Source organism: Mytilus californianus, unplaced genomic scaffold, assembly GCF_021869535.1.
Source record: "Mytilus californianus isolate M0D057914Y unplaced genomic scaffold, xbMytCali1.0.p SCAF_7, whole genome shotgun sequence".
Taxonomy (NCBI): Eukaryota; Metazoa; Mollusca; class Bivalvia; order Mytilida; family Mytilidae; genus Mytilus; species Mytilus californianus.
Genome location: NW_026262723.1, coordinates 1,441,196 through 1,465,803, shown reverse-complemented (window position 1 = coordinate 1,465,803; position 24,608 = coordinate 1,441,196). Strand labels below are relative to the sequence as shown.

Sequence of the window (24,608 nt, the reverse complement as noted above, 5' to 3'; positions counted from 1 at the left end):
CATGGTTCATTGGTCAAAGTGTCTAGGTGGAATATGAGGATTCAAAAGTTGTCGATTTACATAAAATAATGTTACACTGTAAATGATGATCATTTCTGACTGACATCTGTGGAATGAATTATAAGTCAAATATTTATAAGGTTGTCTCAATAAAACCTCATTGTTTATCAAGTTTGAAGATAAACTATCCTATCTTGACTATGTTATATGTGTCAACTTTTCATCTCTACAAAAGGGCAGATCTTGCCCTTAAATGGCTTCAAAAAGGGTTTTGATTGCTTTGAATTACCTCAATCCCAATTTCGCATTGTATTTTTTACTTTTTGAAGTTTAGTGATTTATTTCTTTCAAAATTCTAATAACAAAACTAAAATTCACTCAAAAATAATTAATTAAAAAAAAAAAAAACAACAAGTCAAATGGATTGTCACTCTGTAGTGTTTAAAACACTGCTTTATCAATAATTTGTCATTTTTTAAAACTTTTGTATGCTGTACATATGGTGAAAATAGAAAGGAAGGGGAGAAATTTTGAGATTTTATCCACAAGGTTAAAGTTGATTTCACCCTAAAAGGTTGGCCCCAAATTTTTTAAGCCCTATGAGGGAAGTTGCAGGAATACTCCAGTGGATTCCTTATAGAATCTTGAGGAGTTATATTTACAGAATAGTGATTTACTTATCTGAGCTTACTTAGAAGAATGGCAGTGATGCAAGTATAAAATTTGATGAACCTAATTATCAAATTTACTGGAATTCACTGTTCAGAATCAAAGAATTCTGCAACAATTTTTAAAAGATTAAACACAAACACTGAGATTGGTTAATATCATTCTAAACAAAGGATCATTCTGAAGATGCATGAAATATTTGCCACTGGAGGTAAAGCAAATAGCAATCAATGGATTTCTAACAAATGGCAGAACATAATGATCAATTTTCTTTACAAACAATGAAATTACCCATAATCCTTTAGATACTGAGAAGTCAAAATGTTTTGTTTTGTACTCTTGTGTCTTTTGGACAGTCAGGAATTTATTGTTTTAACTTTATTTTCTTACGTCTTTGGAAAAGTTGGCATGTCAAATTTGTTAATTAATCTAGCTAAATAAAGTTTTTATGGTTGTTGAAATATTTTTACTATATACAGTCATTTATTCCACTAAATCGTGTTTTAAATAATTTGTAAATTCTTGCCTGCAGGACAGATGTGTGCCATAACTTAACCAGGATGACATCTGCAGTAGTTTAAGATGGATCGAGGACCCTGACTTTAGTTATATAAATAGATTTCGATTTTGGTAATTAAAGTTGATAGAGGACATGTAAGGTCAAATCAATGAGACATGAAAATACATACATGTTTGTTGTAACACTAATTCATTATCATCGTAATGGTGCAGGTAATTGAAAAGAGAAGACAGTATTCAATCAAAGACTGTTAGGAAAAAGCAATGAACTGAAAATTTTATAGATTCAAAATAAATTTTCAGTCAAACTACTGTATTTGTACTTTTTTTCGCGAGTACTTATTTTCGCGATTTTGATATTGTTGATGAATTCGCGTGTATTTAATTTCGCGGTATTTTCCAAAAAAAATCAGAACAGAAATAACGAACTTATAATTCTCATAATTTTCATTAATTATGTCTTCATCTGTTTAACAATTTGAAAAAAATAGAAAACGATTATTCAATCATTACAACAGTTGTCTGTTTTGATAGATGTTTAATAACCCGATTAAGTCGTTAATTACTTAATTAAGCTGTCATATTTAGCCTGGGCTATTATTTTTCACCTTTTGTTCTTTTATTCTTGATTAAATTTCTAAAATGTTAACTGGTATTGTTTTAACAGTTTCACGGTTCAATTGAAGTTATTTAAGGCCAACAAGGTGAACATGCATGTACAGTTGTAAATTCCAGTGATATTTATTCAATGGTTGTTATATGCATTTGAATTCGTGTGTATTTATTTTTGCGAAAATACATCTACTGCGTAATTCGTGAAAATAAATACACCGCGAAAATAAGTACATATACAGTATTTATACCTAGCTTTTCTAGTCATAGGAATGCCTAATTGTTTTGTTTTAAACCAAATTGCATATATACATTATACAAAAGAAAGATTACAGGAATTACAACAACAAAAATGGTCTTTACAACAAAACCAAACTAACCACCAACATCCTACTTCTGGGAAAAATAGATCTACATTAAAATGTCATCCTAAATTCATGCATTTTATTTTGCCTTGGGAGATTTAGGCATCTATCAATCGTCGAGTCACTCTTGTTTAAAATGAGTTATACCCCTTTTGTGCAGGCATCTTCAGAAATAGTTGTGTTCATCGTGTAAATTCAGAAATAGTTGTGTTTATATTGTAAATTCAGAAATAGTTGTGTTTATTGTGCAAATTCAGAAATAGTTGTGTTTATTGTGTAAATTCAGAAATAGTTGTGTTCATAGTGTAAATTCAGAAATAGTTGTGTAATACTGTAAATTCAGAAATAGTTGTGTTTATATTGTAAATTCAGAAATAGTTGTGTTTATTGTGCAAATTCAGAAATAGTTGTTTTCATACTGTAAATTCAGAAATAGTTGTGTTCATAGTGTAAATTCAGAAATAGTTGTGTAATACTGTAAATTCAGAAATAGTTGTGTTTATATTGCAAATTCAGAAATAGTTGTGTTTATTGTGCAAATTCAGAAATAGTTGTTTTCATACTGTAAATTCAGAAATAGTTGTGTCCATAGTGTAAATTTAGAAATAGTTGTGTCCATAGTGTAAATTCAGAAATAGTTGTGTCCATAGTGTAAATTTAGAAATAGTTGTGTCCATAGTGTAAATTTAGAAATAGTTGTGTCCATAGTGTAAATTCAGAAATAGTTGTGTCCATAGTGTAAATTTAGAAATAGTTGTGTCCATAGTGTAAATTTAGAAATAGTTGTGTCCATAGTGTAAATTCAGAAATAGTTGTGTCCATAGTGTAAATTTAGAAATAGTTGTGTCCATAGTGTAAATTCAGAAATAATTGTGTTCATATATATATATACTGTAAATTCAGAAATAGTTGTGTACATTCTGTAAATTCAGAAATAGTTGTTTTCATACTGTAAATACAGTTCTCTTATGGTTGTAGTCTGTTATCTATTTCTTGCATAAAGAGATACTTCTCATATCGCACTGCACAGAGTGTGATACGAAAACTGCATGGAGTGTGATACGAAAAAGTGATACGAAAATCTGTGTTAATTTGATTGGCTTATCCAGCATCATGAGATGATATAACAACATTTCCATTGGCTGCTCGTTGGGTCATTGATGACAGACATATGTGATTTCTTCAATAATATACAAAACACTTTCACTTTTCACATGAAAATCTTCGTTTTGTCAAATTTTATTACATTCTGAAGCGTATAAAAAGTTTTAAAATGTCCCATGTTAAAGTTTGACACCGGAACAGGACATATGACATCATACTTGATTGTGCAAAAGACTAGATCAACTATTCACAGAATTTTTAACTCAACACAAGGAGAGTGTTGACCATAAGAGAAATAGGTTTAACAACTTGTGAGAATAGGATATTGCTTGATATCAACTATTGTTAGTTAATTTAGATAGTGATAATAAATTCGCCGAAGGCTCGTTTATTATTATATTGAAATTAGATAACTCTAGTTAATATTAAGTGTACATAGTGTAAATTCAGAAATAGTTGTGTTCATCTGAAACTAATTAATTAATCATATAATGTTAGAATTTTAAATGTTAGTTCTAAATATTGCAATACTTTTTAGTGTATATTGAAAAAAAATACTGACCTTACAGTACCTTATATAAAAGTGTTTATGTCTTTATTTAAAAAAAAAAAGCTTCATTAATTTCTTAAATTCTCACAGAAGATATAATTAAAGCTAATTATTATATTCTGTCTGATTTTATACCGCTTTATTAGTATTTTTCACTGTCATTGAACATGGATCCTGCAGCTTTTGAAGAACTAAAGATACATTTTTCAACATGTCATGAGTACAGTAATTAATCATGAGTTATTGCATCATTACGTTTAATCTTTCCTGGTTCAACTTGTCAGGGAAGTCAATTGACCGATTTCTGATTCCAAGGTCATTAGTCTTCATTTTCAGAAAATATTGTGACTGTCTTGACTAGGCAGGAACAAGGGTTGTTATTTTCAAAAATTGTCTAAATATGTCACTTGAAATTGATGAACTATCAGTAGAGAGAAATGTACATTTGGGTTTAATTGTCTTGGAACTAACAATTTTAGTTTTGAAATAGACGTGTGGATTTTAATGAGACAAGAGGGTAGCTGTGAGGCTTCATTTATCAATTCTTTGAACTTAATGATGTCTTAGATTTGAAGAATAATTTTTCTTTCCATTTTTTCAATTAAACACATTAATAATATCAGATTCTGGAAAAGAACTTAATATCGTGATGTTATCATGTGTTGTTTCATTGCACATAATTACTACATGCACATGAAAAATAACTATCGGTAATGACGAGGGGGGTTTTTAACAACCCTGACTACCCATAAGGGTCTTGCACGGTCTATCGGTAATAGCAAAGGAGCAATGCTTTTATAGCTGCTAATCTTCTAACATTGAGCAAAGTAGATGAATTCTAAAAGCAGGACTTTAAATAAATAAGCTTTAAATTTATACATGCAAAAAAAGGCATATTATAAATCATGAAACTATTGATATTAAGGTGGTAAAAAAAGAAAAATTGCCATGCTGTCAGAATGTAAGTTTGTGATGGACCTTTTTGTACACAGCCATAATGCTGAAAAGACCCTATAGAAATACATAGCAAATAGGTGATGTTTCAAAACATGTCTTTTATACATTTAAAATGTTAAAATTGATATGAATTCAGTAATTATGCATTTAACTTTTTGAAATTATAAAAACATCTCTTTTTATGGATTTTCAATTGAAAATTAAGAGGTGTGTCAGAATCTTTTCATAATAATGATTTTATAAATATTCATTGAGACATAAAAATACTCAAATTATGTTGTAAAAATATCGCTAGTCCATGTGAAAGCAAATAAAAATTTGACATTAAATATCTCACTTTCTATGATGATGCAAAGTTTTATTGAAATCTGTTTTATAAAATGTAGGTATTCACATGTACTAGGTATTGAATTCATTCCTTCTTGTGTGTATCAACTGTCATGTTCCCTGTCAAGATGAAATGTCTCCTCAGGTTACCAGTAAACACAGAGAAAGTGTAGAACAAAAGATTATGTCATTCTGACAACTTTAAACACAAATTAAAATTTCAATTTCAATAATTATATTATGTAACACTGTTATGTAAACAAATTATATTTACACTTAGTTGAGTCCTCAACAAGGCAGTTTGTGTAGTATATATTTATTAGACAAAATTAGATAAAAGAATTCAAAATCACTTGGAAAAACAGAAATAAAACACAAATATTTAACATGGAGACTAAAAAGAACAAGTGAGGAATAAAGTGTTTAAAATTTTGATAGGTCACAGGCACTTTCCTCAGGGAAATGATTTGGTTGGTAACTTTCCATATTAAATAAGTAGAATTTTCATTTTCATGCTCCCACCACTCACCTGGGTATGATTTCTGTAAATTATTCCTCTACTCCATCATTCCGTCCTTCTGTCCAACAGATGTCCTGACATATTATTGTTATGCCTGTAGATGTTGAGCTGGTTCATGGTTTATTGTTTAATTTTAAGTTCCAGTCAAGTATGAGCTTTGTTTCAGATGACTTCACTTCCACTGTACAGACCTTGGATTTTTGCAACAGGAGGGGTAGTTACAATGCCATAACACATCATGTATTGCATTTATTAGACAATACAAGTTAATATTTGACTCTTCAGACTGTTTTCATATCCCTCCAAGCATTCAATCTTTGAAAGAGGATTGTGATTTTCATATTGAATGTGCAAAGTTATTTTTTAACAGCAATATGGGAATTAGAGTTTTTCTACGTGCATAACATATAAAAAGTATATATAAGAAGGTTAACTTATGGTATACTATGAAAAAAAAAATTCCCAGCAGGTTTGGAAAAAGTTCAGAACATACAAATAATTACACTTGTATAGTGTCTGATAACTATTAAGTCTGTGAAATAATGTGGTCATTTGCACTGAAGAAGTTATGAGCTTACATAAATAGATCTTGAATTTCCTTATTTATGCTGCATATTTGTTTGGGAAGCAAAATAATCTTGCATTTCCTAATTTATACTGCATATTTGGTTGGAATTAGCAAAATAATCTTGAATTTCCTAATTTATACTGCATACTTGGTTGGAATTAGCAAAATAATCTTGAATTTCTTAATTTATACTGCATACTTGGTTGGAATTAGCAAAATAATCTTGAATTTCTAATTTATACTGCATACATGGTTGGAAAGCAAAATAATCTTGAATTTCCTAATTTATACTGCATACTTGGTTGGAATTAGCAAAATAATTTTGAATTTCTAATTTATACTGCATACATGGTTGGAAAGCAAAATAATCTTGAATTTCCTAATTTATACTGCATACTTGGTTGGAATTAGCAAAATAATCTTGAATTTCTTAATTTATACTGCATACTTGGTTGGAATTAGAAAAATAATCTTGAACTTCTTATTTTTCACTGAAGATATTTTACTATATGTTACAATCCAATTACAAAAGATACTGTCAGATCCAGTAATGTTCATTGTGTTCAATGATATTGTTATTACCTGGTGATTGTAGTTTTATATTTGACTGTGACAGAGTGATGTGATATTAATGGCCAAAAAGCTGATTTGATGAGCAGATTTTATGGCTGTTTAATGGCGACCATCATTTGCTTTGCCAGTGTGATTGACACCAAATACGGTCCTGTAGTAATTTAGGAAACGCTTTTTAAAGAGGAGTTTTGTATTTGTATTTCATTGTCAAAAATAAGATTTAATTGCTTTCTTTGATTCAGTTCGAAAATGTATCATACTTTTAGATAGCTGTCTTTATAAAATAAGATGTGGTATGATTCCAATGAGACATTAACACTGGACACTTTTAATTTGCAAAACACTCATTTGCAAATCCGCCGCCGCCTCTCCTTAGACCTACAGTGTCATGTATATAACCAAAATGTGCGGAATTACATGGGATTCAATAAATTCATTGCTTTTCTGCTGTTATTATTACATATATTTTGTAATTTGATTTAGAAAAACATGGGATTTTCAATATCCCATGGGATAAGGCAAATCCCATGGGATTGACCATTATCCCATGGGATTTTGGTTAAATCCCATAGGATTTTTTTGGGTCCCATGGGATAATTGTAGTCCCATGGGATATTTGTTGTCCCATGGGACAAAAAAAATCCCATGGGACTATAACTATCCCATGGGATTTTTAATATCCCATGGGACAAAATAAAATCATATGGGATTCAAATTATAAATATACAGTAAATAAATGTGTATGTTACAATGAATTCTGTTTGGTAGTAAATTGTTTTAAGATGAATCTTTTTAGTTGAATATCTTTTTTTCCTTGGAAATGTTAATGCAATTATATTGTTCTATAACTGTTCAAAACTAAACTTTTAAACAACAAAGCAGATAATGTAAGTATCAATATATGTTTATTTATGAATTCTAGAATACTTTTTTGAAACAAACACAACACAATTTTTTCCCATTTGAAATCAATGAAAACGCTATTAATAGGCTTAACATACTAGTAGCTTTTTACATAAATCTAATTTTTTTTTGGATATCCCTCCACCCAAAAAATTAATAGTTTCTTATCATCCAGCATTGTGTGATCGTAATGTATAGTCCACTTTTTGGCCATCAGCACAGAACATTGTCATTATTGTGGTTTTAATATCTTTAGATATCTAATAGAACTTCAATTCATTGACTGAGTGATGAAAATAATAACTGATCTGACTTTTGTCTTTGAATTTATTTTGGTCTTGTTTCTGTGTTTTCTCCTTTTATTCTAAGTGATGAATTTCAATCCTTCTGAAAAAGAACCAATAAAATCCGAAGTTATGGATAATAAAAATTGTTTGCATACATGTAGCAATAACATATGATTTTCAATAAAAATAGCTATGTGGTATGGATTTTTCTGATTGTTGAAGGTTGTCCAGTGTCATCAGTTGCTAACCTCCTACATCCTTTGGTCTCTGATGGACAGTTGTCAAATTAGCAACATACCACATCTTCCTATTCTAATATAATATATTATATAACAATCAATTTATGTATTCTTCTTTATAACATTTAGGTATTTTCCCCAGTTATATATATATATAGATCAATGTTAAAACTTTAGGCAAATACAATAAAATTCCATTTTTCACAAGAATTTGCAATATATTATACAGAAAGCCAACAATAGAAACAGCACTTCTTTAAGCTTCTGAAGTTCTGAAAGAGTTCCACTTGTGTTTTATTTCAATCAGAAAATACATTGAACTCTTTGGACATGTTGGAAATTATAACATTGATACAAAAAATTATATTGGGTTTTTTTTCTTATTTTTGTGTTGTATGGTTGCTGTCTCATTTTTATATATGGTTATACATATATCCTAAATCTTCTTTTTTTTAATACTTAATCATTAATAGTAAAAATGGGATATTTTTTATTTTGATAATCTCAAAACATTATTATTCTATCAAATAACTTATTTCCAAGTTCACAAAACACCAATGTGTCAGATATTAAATTTAAGACATGTATAAACATGATCAACAAGCAGTTGACAGGATGTCATGCAAAAATCTCACTAATATTAAACTTTCACAAAAACTCCATACTCAGCGAGTACTATTAAAGTTCTTTATAGTACAGGACAAATTCCTAGCATAGGACGACATGCCTGGCAAACACTAGCATGTGTCAATGTCTAGTCAATCATGTAATCAGGCTCAAAATCTTAGTTTGGCACTGAATTTAAAAATTCAACACATAATGAACATGTGTATGAAATTCAACTTCATGGTAAGCTATGTACCTTAACCTAAAACTTTAACCTAAGAATGTACTATAATTTCACATTATGACATTTCTATGTTCAGTAATCCATAAAATCAGGGTAAAAACAGTAAATGTGGTGTATAATGTATAAACAAGAGTGCACACGCTGAAATGTTGCGCCTTCTTTACTAATCATTGATATCATGTTGATAGTCCTAAATATAAAGCTTTACTACAACTATCACATAAACTCAACATGATCCAAGAAAATGAATTCAAGGTCATATAAACCTGATAAGAAATATATGTACACCTTACAATCATTCAATATACTAAATACAGTTGACCTATTGCTTATAGTTTCTAACATAGTCTAAGAAGCAGACTTAACCAAGAAAACTACACATTGACCAATGAACCATAGAAATGAGGTGAAGGTCAGATGAACCATGCCAGGCAGACATGTACAGCTTACAATCCTTCCATACAACACATATAGTTGACCTATTGCTTATAGATTAAGAAAAACAGACCAAAACACAAAAACTTAACACTGAGCAATGAACCGTGAAAATGAGGTCAAGGTCAAATAAAACCTGTTAGGCTGACATGTACATCATAAAATGTTTCCATACACCAAATATAGTTGACCTATTGCATTTAGTATTAGAAAAAAAAGACCAAAACTCAAAAATTTAACTTTGACTACTGGATAATGAAAATGAGGTCAAGGTCGGATGACACCTGCCAGCTAGACATGTACACCTTACAATCATTCCATACACCAAATATAGTAGACCTATTGCATACAGTATAAGAAAAACAGACCAAAACATAAAAACTTAACTATAACCACTGAACCATGAAAATGAGGTCAAGGTCAGATGACACCTGCCAGTTGGTCATGTACACCTTACAGTCCTTCCATACACCGAATATACTAGACCTATTGCTTATAGTATCTGAGATATGGACTTGACCACCAAAACTTAACCTTAAATATAAATAAAATGCTCCGCTGGGGCGCAGCTTGATACGACCGCAGAGGTCGAACCCTGAACAGTTGGGGCAAGTATGGACACAACATTCAAGCTTGATACAGCACTGAATTTGGATTGTAATTAAATATTTGACACAGCATAGGTTTCTGACACAGAATGAAAGTGGTCTAAGAACTTAAAAAAATTTTAATTTACCTATTCAAACCATATCATTATTATTTGCTTTTATATATAAATCAGAAATAACCAATTTAAAATGGAAAATTTTAAAGAAAAAAAAAGGAAAAAAAAATCCCCCCCCCCCCAAATGTTTTGAACCCCCTTATGATTCATCATCCCCAAACTCAATCCCAGCCTTCCCTTTGTGGTATGGTACCTTGCAGTACAATTTCAGAGAGATCCATACACTTGAACACAAGTTATTGTCTGGAAACTAGAAAAATGCTTGTTTTTTGGCCCCTGTTTGGCCCCAAATTCCTAAACTTTTAGGGCAATTACCCCCAACCTCAAACCCAGCTTTCCCTTTGTGATATGGAACCTTGCAGTACAATTTCATAAAGATCCATACACTTACACACAAGTTATTGTCCTGAAACTAGAAAAATGCTTGTTTTTTGCCCTTTTATGGCCCCTAATTACTAAATTTTGAGGGAATTACCCCCAAAATCAATCCCAGCCTTCCCTTTGTGGTATGGTACCTTGCAGTACAATTTCAGAGAAATCCATATACTTGAACACAAGTTATTGTCTGGAAACTAGAAAAATGCTTATTTTTGGCCCCTTTTTCCTATAATTTTTGGGTAATTACCCCCAAACTCAATTCCAGCTTTCCCTTTGTGATATGGAACCTTGTAGTACAATTTCATAAAGATCCATACACTTACACACAAGTTATTGTCATGAAACTAGAAAAATGCTTGTTTTTTGCCCCTTTTTGGCCCCTAATTCCTAAAATTTGGAAGCAATTACCCCCAAAATCAATCCCAGCATTCCCTTTGTGATATGGAACCTTGTGATACAATGTCAGATAGATCCATAGACTTGCACACAAGTTATTGTCATGAAACTAGAAAAATGCTTGTTTTTTGCCCCTTTTTGGCCCCTAGTTAATTCCTAAAATTTGGAGACATTACCCCCAAAATCAATCCCAGCATTCCCTTTGTGATATGGAACCTTGTGGTACAATGTCAAAGAGATCCATGTTATGTCTGGAAGTTACAAAAATGCTTATTTTTGGCCCCTAATTCCTTAACTGTTGGTACCATTACCCCCAAAATCAATCCCCACCTTCCTATTGTAGTATTGAACCTTATGGTAAAATTTCATTGAGATCCATTCACTTAAACTAAAGTTAGAGTGCGAAAACTAATGTGTCTTTGGACGACGACGACGACGAAGCCTGAACGTCATACCAATATACAACCACAAAAATTTTTTTGCGGTCGTATAAAAAGAAGATGTGGTATGATTGCCAATGAGACAACAACTCTCCACAAGAGACCAAATGACATAGAAATTAACAACTATAGGTCACCGTACGGCCTTCAACAATGAGCAAAGCCCATACCGCGAAGTCAGCTATAAAAGGCCCCGAAATGACAATGTAAAACAATTCAAACGAAAAACTAACGGCCTAATTTATGTACAAAAAATGAACGAAAAACAAATATGTAACACATAAACAAACGACAACCACTGAATTACAGGCTCCTGACTTGGGACAGGCACATACATACAGAATGTGGCGGGGTTAAACATGTTAGCGGGATCCCAACCCTCCCCCTAACCTGGGACAGTGGTGTAACAGTACAACATAAGAACGAACTATAAAAATCAGTTGAAAGAGGCTTAACTCATCAGATGGATAAAAATACAAATACTACAAATACAAGTGGACGTGGCCGGGTACTCGTACATCCAAACAACAAAAAAAGACACTAAGTACAGATCTGAGAGTACTCGCAGTTACTGACAGCTAGTACAAAGCCACTAACAACTAATAAAAAAAATCATGCATCTAAGACTAAGTTCTTGTTCACTGATCCATGAAATGAGGTCTAGGTCAAGTGAAAACTCTCTGACGAGCATGAGGACCTTGCAAAGTATGCACATACCAAATATAGTTATCATATTACTCATAATATGAGAGAAATTAACATTACAAAAAATCTGAACTTTTTTTTCAAGTAGTCACTGAACCATGAAAATGAGGTCAAGGACAATGGACATGTTTCAGACAGAATTCGTATCATGAGGCATCTATATACAAAGTATGAAGCATCCAGGTCTTCCAACCTTCTAAAATATAAAGCTTTTAGGAAGTTAGCTAACGCCACCGCCGTAGCCACCACCGGATCACTATCCCTATGTCGAGCTTTCTGCGACAAAAGTTGCAGGCTCGACAAAAATACATGAACATTTTAAAGTACTAAATTTTGAGTATATACCTGTAAAACCACAAGTTACTAACTTAAGTTCATGGTGAACTGTAACCAAAAACTTTAAGTGAATACAATTTAGAGAAAGACAGATGGATGCACGAACACTATCAAAACAGAGCATAAAACTTACCGAACAAGATGTTTTACATTTATCCTTCAGAAGCAGGAAAATTCTCTGCCCTCCATGATATAAACTTCAAATTCATTCATGCAAAATATGAAAATCTGCAAAAGTAGGACCTTGTACCGCAGCTTATCCACATTTTGACTTTTGAACTGCATTGTTCTTTTCATCTGGCTGACAACCTAAACATAAAAAAAAATTATAAACACATATAAATTCTGGATTAACTTCGTGTATTTATTTTTGTTGGTACAAACAATTTTTTCCAACTTTAAACTAAATCTGCCTCTGCTTTAAAAAACAATTGAAAACCATTATTAACTGCATGTATTTATCTTAATTGAAAACAATTTCTTGAGTTTTTCTCATTTGTATCACCCTGTTATTATATATAAATTTTATTTTTGTCCCTTTTTAAAAATAGGAATGGTTTAAATTCCTCAATATCATGATAATTCTAGGTCAGTCAATTAAAAATGTATGAATAAATTATTTAACCTATATACTATCATTTTCGATAAAAACTAGGCTCTGTGTTGAAGACCGTACCTTGACCTATAATGGTTTACTTTTATAAATTGTGACTTGGATGGAGAGTTGTCTCATTGGCACTCATACCACATCTTCCTATATCTACAAACAGATTTTATGGGCCAGCAGACATTATACCCTGGAGGTGGTTTTAAAAAAAGCATACGACTTAGATGTACCATAAGCATGGAAAAACAATTCAGCAGTCAGTTTCACAAAAATCTTACAAATAATATTGATAGTAATTAAGTCATGTACAATACAGTTTACTTACGATTACTTGTAAGTTTGTTTTTTTTCTCAAACCGACTCAAGTATACTTATAATCAATCTTAGTCGTAAGTATTAAGTATTATTCATCTTTTGGATAATTTGTTGGTTTATTTTATGAATATACAGTGGCGGATCCAGAACATTTCATAAGGGAGGGCCGGCTCCAGTCATGCTTCAGTGATCCCTATATAATCAACCAAATTTTTCCCAAGAAAGGGGGGCCCGGGCCCCCCCCCCCTGGATCAGCCTATGATATATGTTTATATATCTCTCCGATATGCCATTTCAAATCAAATGTGTATTAAATAAAACTTTACACTAGAAAAGTAATGGATAGTTACTCATTTGGGAAACTTTCAAATTCACAGCATGCCGGTTCCTGTGACTGTGTTCAAAGTGGTGGGTTTTCACCCTCGTTGTATTGCGGAATAATGATTTAGGCAAATTGAGAAAAACATCATGTCTGTGGTTGAAAATAGTCATTAGTGTGTGTGCATTAATTTTCTATACCTTCTTATTTAATATCTTTCCAATTTTGAGTACTGACGGCAAGTGTTGTAACGTATAGTGTACCAATGTCTTGAGACCCATGTGCTATTTTACAAGTGCGATCGAGGAATGCAGGGGAAAGAAACTTATCAATTATGTTTATTCTTAAGACAAAACTGAGCCGCCGTAAAAATGAACCGTGTCGAGAAGGTTACTGACACGTAATAGGGCAGAGACATATATACACATATGTGTATATATGTCTCTGTTATAGGGTCATCCCTCGAGAACATTAACTAGTACATTGATAATTTACTATGCAGTCAGTATCCCGAAAAAAAACGTATGGATGCAAAACGCTTAGTGGTTTCGGCTGACTACTAATACGTGCACTTTGTCTCAAAATAACCCGGCTGCGTTAAAGCAGAGACATATATACACAGAGATTGGCAACTCCGTGAAATCCCGTTGAAAAACGCGGCCCGGAATGAGATTCTCGTCGATAATTATTCTACAACATGTAGACAAGTAAGGGATGAATAACCTCGATAGCTAATCAAGAAAAGTAATAGGAAAACTTATTTCAGATCAAATAAATTCTTTTTCTAAAAAACTACTTGAAATAGTTGTATTTTTTTTAATGTATTTGATTGAGAAAATATTTTTTCTTTTTTTCGGCATTTCTTTTAATTTAAAAAGTAAAATCTGGTAATGATCATGATATTACAAGAAACATTTCTTTGCTAAAGTTTGCTTCTAAATTACACAGTGAAATTATGTGTGTCCGATTTTCCGGTCATTATTTCCTTAGAGTTGTGACTGTGGATTCACAGGTGTGCGATTACGCAATTTATTGCCCTCCGATCACCTGAATTTTGCCGGAGGTGAAGTTCTAAATGGATTATTACTTGGTAATTGTTTTTACAACTAAACAAATTCTGACATATTATTTTAACCATGACCAGAACTTTATTTTAACAGAAGCACTGGGCTATACTATGAATAGGGTAAACGGACAGAAAGTCACAAATTGGATAGAACAAAAAGTCACAAAAAATTTATTGCCAATTGTTTGAATATATAAGAAAAAGATCTTCAAATAATTTCTTTTTTTACATTTATTCATTTTTAAGTTCAGGAAATTGTTCATAAGCCTTGATAAATGAAAAATTATTAAATTTTAATCATGTAAATAATATATTTCTTGGCAAACCACTTTGACATTTTGTTATCATAACAATTATTTGATCATCATGAATATTTATTGAATACATTTTAATTACAAAGTTGCTTCATATATTATAGTTCAATAAAAAATAAAAAAATTATTTTTAAAATTAGTGTTTTCTTGTTCAGAGAAAAATAATCTCAAAACTGAATTGTGACTTTTTGTCCTGTGACTTTTCGTCCGTGACTTTTTGTCCTGTGACTTACTGTCCTACATTCTACTATAGTATATATATGTCTCTGGTTAAAGTTGAAATCAGGATGATCTTTGGGGTTTGGGGGGGGGGGGTCTTCTTTTTCTGTGTTCTTTATTTTTTTTTAGCTATATTTCTAAAAACTTACACTTTTTGCTCATTACACTGTAAAAATTGTGCTTAGAATTTAAACGTGTTGCAAGACTTATGTGCTTAGGAAAGTGTTTAATTTCTAAACATAACAAAATAAACATGTTTTGGCTCTCAGCACTTCGCAATAAACATGTTTTGGCTCTCAGCACTTTGCATTAAACATGTTGCTGTGCTAAACATGTTTAGCTACTTCGTCAAGTATATGAAGCTAAACGTGTTTAAAATCTAGACACTTTCAATATTTAGACACTTTCCTAAACACGTTTAGAATTACAACACATTTAGGCCAAAGACGGCATTCATATCACGTGCTAATTTTTGAGCGGGAAGAAGAAACAAAGAACCCGAAGTCAAAGGCCACGCTGTTTACTTCTGACCATAACTGACCGTAACTTGACTGTTTCAGAAAGGTAAGGAGTTATGATTATACTGTCTTTTATTTTGTACTGCCAATTTTAAATGATTATTGACAGTTATAAGCATTATTTACAAGTACACTACCGTATAGTCAATGCAGGAGAAAAAAGGGGGTATCATCTCACGAAGCAAGTGCTTGTAAGAGCATTAAGTGTCCAAACTATCTTGTGTAAAGATGTTAAGAGTTGTTTAATGTTAAGCAAGTTACAATCATGCAAGTTTGCACTTATTTTTTAATTCATATATGTTCTTGGAAAGGAGTTTGTGAGGATAATTTTCGTTCGGTACTCTGCAGATTACAATGGAACATGAAGGGTAGCGGAATCTGCCGAGTCTTATAAGAATGAGGTGCATCATTCGCAAATCCAGCGTCATATCGAGTTCATTGTTTTCGTAAGCACTTCCGAGATGCACAATCAACATTTCCTCAAAATAAATATTAAGATGCTTGTTTATTTCAATAGTTAGAAGCGGTTGTGCTATTCTTATAATTTTATTGATATGTATTGTTTTATTCTAGATGAGAGAAGTGCAGAGGAAATCATCATCTGTCTTGACATGCTAAAAGAGGAGATAAAGAACAGTAGCAAATATGTTGCTAGGTAAGAATCAGAAGTGTATTTGATTTTAAAAATACCAATATATATTTGATCAAATGAATAATATTAAGCATGAAAACAAGTTTTATATTAAAAAATATCAATTGATTCATCAGTAAATGTATGCTTGTATACCACATTGGTCTTAACGTTGTTATCTGGATCTTTAATCATGCTTTTACTTTTTGGTGTTGTAGTTCGTATACTTATATTTTTTTATTAATTCTGCTTAGTTGCTTATCATTTTTTTCTATATTTCAGGCCAGTGACCAGCAGTTGGGTACTAAGAAAGGAGAAGCTCTGATTGACTTGTAAATTGAAAACAGGACATTTTCAAATTGTTTTGTTGTAGGGATGGGGTACAAATAGAAGTAGGACTGGTCAATATTATGAACATGTACTTTGTTATGAATTTATGAGTTTATGTTTGATTGTGTTCAATGATTAACTGGAAATAAATGATAACATAAATTCATTTGTTTTATATGTTGTAATTGTGTTTTAAAGCTAGATTTAGTATAATGATTATTTCATTTCAAAAAGTTATAGACTATTTTACGAATATTTGAAATGAAGACAAAATGCAATAGTCGAATGGCGTGAATTGAATTAAAGTAAAAACTCATTGAGATTGAAAAGGTATTGGTCACATTCAATTTGATATGGAAATTCCAGTTTCTTAGTTTGATGCATTGGCTCCTTTTTGTGATGGTATGAAAACCTGTTTTATTGAGAGCTATCATACGTTTAAAAGTCTAGTCTTCCGGAATATTAGTTTAATTGGGGCCTAATGAAGTAACGGCTTCTCACACTAAAATGAGAAACATGTTTCTTCACGACCCTTTATGGCCTAAACATGTTTACATTCAAAACACTTCACAGCTAAACGTGTTTCCAGACAAAACACTTCACAGCTAAACATGTTTCCAGATAAAACACTTCACAGCTAAACATGTTTACAGTCTAAGCACTTTTTAGCTAAACATGTTTCTAATCTAAACGCTTTACAGCTAAACATGTTTACAGTCTAAGCACTTTTTAGCTAAACATGTTTCTAGTCTAAACGGTTTACAGCTAAACATGTTTACAGTCTAAGCACTTTTTAGCTAAACATGTTTCTAGTCTAAACGCTTTACAGCTAAACATGTTTACAGTCTAAGCACTGTATAGCTTGACACATTTAGGCTGTTAGCACATTAAATATTAAACATGTTTAGATTTAAAACATGTCAAAAATCGGTTTCATAAATGTGTTTAGGAAAGTGTTTAGGCTCTAAACACAATTTTTAGAGTGTACTCTCTTTCCTCATATTTTAGCATTTCATTATTCTTTAATATTTATTGTTTGCCCGTTATTCTCTATTCTGTTAACCCCATCCATACCCTCTTATGTGGACTTAAGCTTTCGGTAGTTTATTTTATCCTATTTCTGTCTATGTGAATGTAAATACATTATTTATCACAAAACAAAAACTTACTAAATATTTTTTTATGAAGTCCTCACCAGTTGCGGATCAAAAATGTCATAAGGAGGCACTAACTGTCATGCATAAAGAGGGGGCCCGCTTCAGTGATTCTCTAAATAATCAACCAATATTTTCCAAAAAAGGGGTGGGCCCCCATGCTCCCACCTCAAAACCCTTACCACTTCGTATCCTTGAATTCAGATTCAAGATCTCTCTGACTAAAGTAAGTAAGTAAGTCACATTTGATTATATCAGGTTTTTGAATTGAACTGGCGGATAGTTGTTTCATTACCAATCGTACCACATCTCCATATTTTTATATATACGAAAGCTTTATTCATATTTTTTGATGTATTGATGAATGTGTAAAGATGCAGCAATTGTAATACATTTCAAAATACAGCACAAGAGATGCAGATTATATAAAACTTATCAGTCGAAGACATACTGACAACGCCATGGCAAAAACTTAAAAAAGACCAAATGACGTACAACAGTCTATAAAATTAACTATAGCATACAAAACGCAAACATTTAAAACACTTAAGAAGCACCCAGAAAGTCAAATAGAAATTAAAAGAATAAATAATTTGTAAAGACTTTCAACTAGGCCTACAGCTATATTTTCTTATCGTCTAACAGTAAACATAGGTTCTGGTATTATGTGATAAGTCATTTTTTCATGCAGACCCAGTTTCATTGATACCTTGAACTTAAAGTGGTTTTATGCATATCAGCCCAGCTTATGTGTGTAATTTTATTAAACAATTCAACAATACACGTTCTAAACAGGTTAAATCAATTTAAAAATTTACAAATTCAGATCTACTGGCATTCAACACCCAATTACTTACTTGCTGTATATTGCTAACTTTGATTGTATATTGTCAATCCCTCCACATCGTGAATACGCCATGCGAGGTGGTGGCTAAGTTTGATTCAGGCGGCTTCGAAGCGTAGAAAAAAATCCAGGTAAATGAAAGTGTAAAATTTTGTTGTTGAAAATTTAAAGTACTAAATTCCTAAATTTGTACTTAACTCCGTTCTACGGGTAAAATGGTTGTTTGATAAGAAAATAGGATAAAAAGCATCCGGAAAAATTAATTATCAAATTAGAAGTATTCGTAAATGGATATGAAAAAACTTAACAAGGAATAAGTATTGGTAAAAGGACAGAAAGTCGCAGTACAAAAGTTTAAATTAATTATTTTACAATTGTTTAAATATATGAGAGAAAGTTCTGGACGAATTGACTTTATTTATAGATAAATGTATTTAGTTGAGGAAATGATTAATTCGCCTTCAAATAGTTTTTTTTTATCAATAACTTATAAAAAGGAGACATTTTTGACAGCATGAAGCCAGTTAATTACCAAACCACTTTGGCAGATTGTTTCCTTAAAAATCATTATTCAATATTAATATTCAAAAATAAATTTTGTTTACAAGTCCGTTTCCTTTTAAAAATGTTTCAGAAAAATACTGAAACGTTTTTAAAATTAAGTTTATTCAAAGAAAAAGATATCCTAAAACTGAATCGTGACTTTTTACTTGTTACTTTTTGTTGTACGTTCTAAGTGTCAATCCTAGCAAACACAAATTTGGAAATAAAATCGATTACAATGTAATATGTTAGAAGGAAAAAGGGGGGTTAATGAACAAATTATTACTATACACTCACATACTTCTAAAAAGATTTGCATATGTAAGTTGTCTATAGATAATGTTAAATTAGTTCAGGAGTTTCAATTAATTTAGGAGAAAAAAAAGATTATAAACAGTTTAGTTTTCGACGCCTACTACTACAAAAAATTCTGATTCTTTTTGTAGATTTGGTACTTCAGTTTCGACTCAAAATTTCCTATTGGAATTGTTAGATACCAAATATTTAGGAGAAGATTGTATTTGTACTTTATGTAATTGTGGTGATATTGGCGACGCGATTCATTATATTATAGCAAGGATTTGTAAAAATCCTTGATTATAGAATGTTCGGCAATAGACGAAAGTAGACAAACCCTATTTAAACGGGATTTTGATCTCCAAGGACGCCACATTTTACATCGAATAAGATCTATATTTGTTAACGTATTCAAATGAAATAACTTGAATTGAAAATTTCCCGACTATGTGAAGATTTTTTATATTTCTAAATGGCTTCAATTATTACATACAAAACGAAAAATTTATTTAACTTTTTTTGTAAAAACAATATTCATGTATTTTTATAATTTTTCTAAGGAAACGTTTTTTTTTTGTTTGTTTGCAAAGTTTACTTGTATGTGTTTATAACCATCACCAATCAGTCCTAATTATTAAAGATCAAACGTCCTAATCAAAATGATGATTGGTATTGAATATGATCATCGGTCATGCATGACGTATCCCAAATAACTTCTTTAATGTTGGTTTTATTTTATCAAAACCAAAATTTAAAGGTCAAATATTAAATTATCTATCGAATGTATACCCTCAACGCTCACTAAAACATATATACATGTCCTGAGTGACTTTTTATGTCCTGTCTGCACTTAGGAGGTCCTGAGCGGTTTTTAGACGTACCGTTAATTTTATAGGCATATATTTGAAGCTGTTCTTAATTATGTACATTATCTATAGGTATACATGTATCAGACAAAAAGACTTTCCAATGAACTTAGTTCTAGTTATCTTAGTTCCTAGTCACAGGCACTTGTCTCAGAAAAAAATTTCCTATATACTTTTAATATTATATTAAGCAGGGACTTTCTATACTAAGTTAGTATAGAAAGTCCCTGCATTAAGGTATATAGGAAACAAAATTCTGAGACAAGTGCCTGTGGTCCTAGTGTGAAATAAATCCACTGGGAATTGGCCTTTTTAAACACATCTATATATACGTTTTTTCAAGGGTTTGTACATATAAAGTGAAATTATGTTTACTCAATGCGTAGTTACATAAGTTTATTTGCTACTTTTTTCTTCTTTATTTTATATAAATGATTTTTTTTTTAATTTTAACATTTTTTTCTTCGAAAAAATTGTAGTGTTGCAATAGGGAATGGACATAGATACTTAACTACATTTAACGAAAGAAATTTTGTGTAATGTCATCAATCTGTATTACACATAGACAGGATGTTCTCTAGAAAACTATGGTATTTCTAATACGTTATACACACCCCAGGGTATGTACGCACTGTCGTAATGGAAAATTACTGCATGCTTTTATTACCTGTAATCAGCCATGCAACAAATCAGTTGACTGACCATGTCATTACAGTTTAAAAAGTTTTCCTCAGATCAAAACGGAATATTCATTTTAACTTTAAAATTTAAAACTTTAAAAAGTATACTTTGACATAATTATGAAGAAAAAGAATCGAACAATTTAATAATCGGATTTTTCCAAAGATTAAGATACAATTATATTTATTATTCTGGGACTGACAGATAAATCAAAGGCACTTGTCTAAGAATTTTTTTCTATATACTTTTATTACTTAATTGATAGGGGGTGTCGCTGGGGTTCTGTTACCCCACCCTATTCATATAATTTCGATCTTAAAATTGTAACCTTTTCCCATATTGGTTGGTTTTCGTGGGGTGTGTTGGAAAAGTGGAATATTTAAGGCTAAGATTCTGTATGTAATGTTTACTTACGGCGAGACTTTCGACTTTTCGACCTATTCCAGCGGCACGTCCTATCACCTTGTATATAGGAAGTGTCCCCCCCCCCCCCCCCCCCGAGTAAAATACACAAATGTATAATACCTTAATTCAGGAGCACAGTCTGTCTTTACCGTAAATAACTTTGAGATTAATATGTAAGTTTACTTTGCTAATCGATGTTCCTGTAATTCAGATTTAAATTTATTTGTGTGACCCCCGTCACTATTTATATTCACTCAAAGAAAGGGGTTCTCCGTTACTGGGAAAATCTTATCTGATTCAGGATCAATTTATCGGTTACACTCCCCTATCACCAGTGACTCTTTGTTGTAAGCTGACATTCTGAAAAAAGGCATACTGTTGACTACCAATTTGCATGCTTAGTTACAGATGTCGACTCGGACTACTGCAAAAGACAACAATTCAGTTCACTGATTTAGATTGAATAGTGGTTCGGTTAATCCCCTCTTCCCCAAACAAGTAAGAATTAGGTTACATCTTTTGGTAGTCCAAATATTTATGACGTCCAGCAAGGGCGGCTTGGCAAGGCTATTTTATTTTTTTTATGCCCCCGCCGTAGCGGTGGGGGCATTAAGTTTACCCTTGTCCGTCTGTACGTACGTACGTCCGTACGTCCCAAAATTGGTTTCCGTTCTCTGACTTGAGTTTGCCTCAACCAAATGTTATGAAACTTATACACAATGCTTATTACCACATAACACAGATCAAGTTTGAATTTTGGTGGCGTCACTTTTACCGTTCTAGAGTTATGCCCCTTTATAAATGGAAAAATTGCAAAATTTTTAGTTTCCGTTCTCTAACTTAAGTTTGCCTCATCCAAATGTTATGAAACTTATAAACAATGCTCATTACCACAAAACACAGATCAAGTTTGAATTTTGGTGGCGTCACATTAACCGTTCTAGAGTTATGCCCCTTTATAAATGGAAAAATTGCAAAATTTTTAGTTTCCATTCTCTAACTTAAGTTTGCCTCAACCAAATGTTATGAAACTTATACACAATGCATGTTACCACAAAACACAGATCAAGTTTGAATTTTGGTGGCGTCACTTTAACCGTTCTAGGTTATGCCCCTTTATAAATGGAAAAATTGCAAAATTTTTAGTTTCTTCTAAACATGCTAAATATCAAGTAATTTTTAAAATTGGAGTTATCTTCCTTTGTCCATTATTATAGTTAAATCAACTACAATCAATGCTTTATACAATGCAAAGTTTAATTTTGACTGCCAATGATAAAACACAGATCAAGTTGAATATGGGTAGTGTCACTTTAACCATTATTGAGTTATGCCCCTTTATAAATCAAAAGATTGCAAAATTTTTAGTTTCCATTCTGTAACTTAAGTTTTCCCCAACCAAATATTATGAAACCTATACACAATATTCATTACCACAAAACTAAGATCAAGTACAAATTTTTTGTTTCCGTTTTCTAACTTTAGTTTGCCTCTACCAAATGTTATGAAACTTATACACAATGCTTATTACTACATAATACAGATTAAGTACGAAATTTGGTGGCAACACTTTTACCATTCTTGAGTAATGTCCCTTTATAAGCATAAAAATTGCTGAATTTTTCGTTTCCGTTCTCTAACTTTAGTTTATCTCCACCAAATGTCAAAAAACTTATACACAACCGTTCTAGAGTTATGCGTGTTTACAAATAGAAAAATTGCTGAATTTTTAGTTTCTGTTCTCTACTTAAGTTAGCCTCAACCAAATGTTATGAGACTTACACGCAATGCTTATTACCACAAAACTCAGATCAAGTTCAAATTTGGGTAGCATCACTTTTACTGTTCCTCAGTTATGTCCCTTTATAATTTTTCTATCTATCTATCTTCATATTTCCGCACTCAGGTGATAAAAAATCTGTCTCCCCTTTTTATCCCACCAGAAAATCAAAAGGTTGTCTACTTACACCTACATGACAAAAACATATACAAATATGGTATCATTGCCAATGTGACGGCTCTTCAACAGAAACTAAAAACGTAGAAGTTAACGACTATATAGGTCCCCGTACAGATTTCAACAATGGGCTAAAAAGCCAAACTGCGTAATAAGCTACAAAATGCCAAAATAGATAGACAATATCTGACAAGGGTAGAAATGTTCAGAATGTTGAAAAAAAGATCTACTGTCAATTTGCATCAAAACTGGCTGCTGACTTATAGGAGTTGTTGCCTTAAATACAGATTTTAACCATTTTTTTTTTCATATTTCTTGAATTTGCCTTTTTATCTCGAAAACTGTAATAATTAAAGAGAAACTTAAATCTTATTAAAAAGTTATTGCTTTTCAATGATGATTTTAATCCAGTTTCTGCAAAAACTTGGAAACTTTAAATCTTGGGTAAACTCCTTATTGTCGAGCCTACCACTTTTGTCGCAGAAAGCTCGACATAGGTATAGTGATCCGACGGCGGCGGCGTTAGCTAACTTCTTAAAAGCTTTATATTTTAGAAGCTAGAAGACCTGGATGCTTCATACTTTGTATATAGATGCCTTATGTTACGAAGTTTCCGTCTGTCATATGTCCATTGTCCTTGACCTCATTTTCATGGTTCAGTGACTACTTGAAAAAAAAGTCAACATTTTTTGTAATGTTAATTTCTTTCTTATTATGAGTAATAGGATAACTATATTTAGTATGTGCGTACCTTGCAAGGTCTTCATGCCCATCAGACAATTTTCATTTGACCTTGACCTCATTTCATGGATCAGTGAACAAGGTTAAGTTTTCGTGGTCAAGTCCATATATCAGATACTATAAGCAGTAGGTCTACTATATTTGGTATATGGAATGATTGTAAGGTGTACATGTCCAGCTGGTAGGTGTCATCTGACCTTGACCTCATTTTCATGGTTCAGTGGTCAAAGTTAAGTTTTTGAGTTTTGGTCTTTTTTTCTAATACTATATGCAATAGGTCAACTTTAAATGGTGTATGGAAATATTTTATGATGTACATGTCAGTTTCACAGGTTTTATTTGAC

General features: G+C 31.7%; 1 protein-coding gene and 3 long non-coding RNA genes across 5 annotated transcripts in view; 2 read left to right on the top strand and 2 right to left on the bottom strand.

Annotated features, from left to right (window-relative positions):
- LOC127709402 (U3 small nucleolar RNA-associated protein 6 homolog) overlaps window positions 1–24,608 on the top strand; it is a 225,244-nt gene that overhangs the window by 64,450 nt on the left and 136,186 nt on the right. The gene's annotated exons all lie outside the window — the stretch shown is intronic.
- LOC127709423 (uncharacterized) lies at window positions 7,653–14,278 on the bottom strand. 2 transcript variants are annotated; one of them, XR_007985646.1, is made up of 3 exons: window positions 13,899–14,278; window positions 12,591–12,766; window positions 7,653–8,054 (listed from the first exon to the last, which is right to left on the bottom strand). It is a non-coding gene; the product is annotated as an uncharacterized LOC127709423 (long non-coding RNA). The 2 variants fall into 2 exon arrangements; XR_007985645.1 differs by lacking the exon at window positions 13,899–14,278 and having other exon boundaries at window positions 12,591–13,316.
- LOC127709430 (uncharacterized) lies at window positions 10,013–11,121 on the bottom strand. Its single transcript, XR_007985653.1, has 2 exons — window positions 10,868–11,121; window positions 10,013–10,557 (listed from the first exon to the last, which is right to left on the bottom strand). It is a non-coding gene; the product is annotated as an uncharacterized LOC127709430 (long non-coding RNA).
- On the top strand, window positions 15,694–17,061 carry LOC127709426 (uncharacterized). Its single transcript, XR_007985649.1, has 3 exons — window positions 15,694–15,861; window positions 16,389–16,470; window positions 16,729–17,061. It is a non-coding gene; the product is annotated as an uncharacterized LOC127709426 (long non-coding RNA).